Raw genomic sequence first — 2001 nt, forward strand, 5'->3', positions numbered from 1 at the left:
AATATAAATTAAAATTAAAGATTGAAGATATTTAAATTTAAATTTAAAATTAGTAATTATTTATATTTAAATATAACATATAAATATAATAATTATTTATATTTAATTTTAAAATTATGTAATATATTATATATGTATGAATTTTATTTATTTTTAGTCTCAAAATTCTTAGAATTATAAAATTTTTTAGATTAAATTGGAATTATTATTATGTTAATTTTATTAATTTTTTATAATATTATGATTTATTATGTCATCCGATTCAACCCCGATTCGACCGGTTGAACCGTGATCCTCTCATTTTACTGGTTCGTTGTTCGGTCAGATTTTCACAACATTTAGAATTATCATAGTCGTGCAACAGATGTCGAAAGGATCGTAGTCAAGCAATAAAGGTCGAAAAGATCATGTTCGGGCGAGGGTGATCGGAAGGACCTTAGTTAACGAGCAACAAAGTTTGGAATAACTGTAGTCATGTAATGGTGGTCAAAAGAACCATAGTCAATGGCCAACAAATATCAAAAAGATTATAGTCAGGAGGATGATGGTCGGAAGGACCATAGTCGATGGGTGATGGAGGTTAGAATGACCATAGTTGGGTGATGGTAGTCGAAAAGACTATAATCATTGGGCGATAGAGGTCGAAAAGATCTTAGTTGGATGGCAGTGGTCAAAAAGTTTGTAGTCGACTTGTGACGGAGGTCAGAAAGATTGTAGTTAGGTGACAGTGGTTAGAAGGACTATAGTTAGCGGGTGACAGATGTCTGAAAGATCATAATTGGGTGGTGATTGTTAGAAAGACCGTAGTCAGTGGGCGATGGAGGTCAAAAAGACCATAGTCAGGTGACGATGGATGGAAGGACCATAATCGACGTGCAAAGGAGGTCGAAAAAGTTGTAGTCATGTGATGGTGGTCGAAAGGGCCGTAGTCGGGTGATGACGGTCATGGAGACCATAGTCTGGAGATGTTTGTTGAAGAGACTATAGTCGGCACGCGACAAAGTTTTAAAATATCGTAGTCGGGAGACAATGGTCAGAAGGACAGTAGTCTAGAGAGCGACGGAGATCGAAAAGAATATAGTCAGCTGACGGTGGTCGGAAGGACCATAGTCAGCGAGTGACGAAGGTTAAAAAAATCGTAATCATGTGATGGTGTTTAGAAGGATCGTATTTGGTGGGCAATGGAGGTTGAAAAGAATGTAGTTAGATGACAGTGGTCTGAAAAGATTATTGTCGGGCGACGACAATGAGGGAGACTGTAGTCTAGTGAGGATGGTCAGGAGGACAATAGTCGGTGAGCGACGAAGGTTAGAAGGACCGTCGTGGGATGGGGATGTTGGTGTCTGGCAAAAGTCTGGTAATAGCTAGTGGTCAGGTGAAAGTTTGACGAGGAAATGTGACCGAGCAGAAGTCTGAACACAACTCTCCTTGGCCTATTGGTTGAGAGCTTAGGCTTCCAACTAAGAGGTCCAAGGTTCGAGTCTATGTGTATGTGTTGCGTGTGTGAGTTTGCCTTAAATGGCCTAAATGTCCCAAAAAAAAAAACAGAAGTCTGACGATAATATGTGGTCGAGGAAGAGTTTGGTGGAAAGAGAGATCTCATATTTTTCTTCTTTTTCTCTCTTCTTTTATCCCCCTTCATGTGAAGAAATGAGGGGTTATTTATAATTTTGTTGGAAATGGAATGGCCAGTAAATAGGTTGAAGATTAAGGGTAAGTTGGGAGCAATTCTAATGGATAGTTGATATCATCTCCCTTTAGTATGGATAATTTATCAAGCATTTGAGTGCCAAAATGATGTTAGAATTCAGCGATCTTAGACTCATTAGATTTATCTTTGATGTTTAGTTCAACAATAAATTTGCTAAAGTAAGAGTTCGGATGGCTCTATAACAAGATTCATGTTTGATCAAGAAATTTTTTTGATGATATATCTATTACCCCCCTTTATTTTTAGACATCAAAATTAACTGAATAAAAAAAATACATCAGAGCATTTCA

Source organism: Dendrobium catenatum, unplaced genomic scaffold (genome assembly GCF_001605985.2).
Source record: "Dendrobium catenatum unplaced genomic scaffold, ASM160598v2 fragScaff_scaffold_974, whole genome shotgun sequence".
Classification (NCBI taxonomy): Eukaryota; Viridiplantae; Streptophyta; class Magnoliopsida; order Asparagales; family Orchidaceae; genus Dendrobium; species Dendrobium catenatum.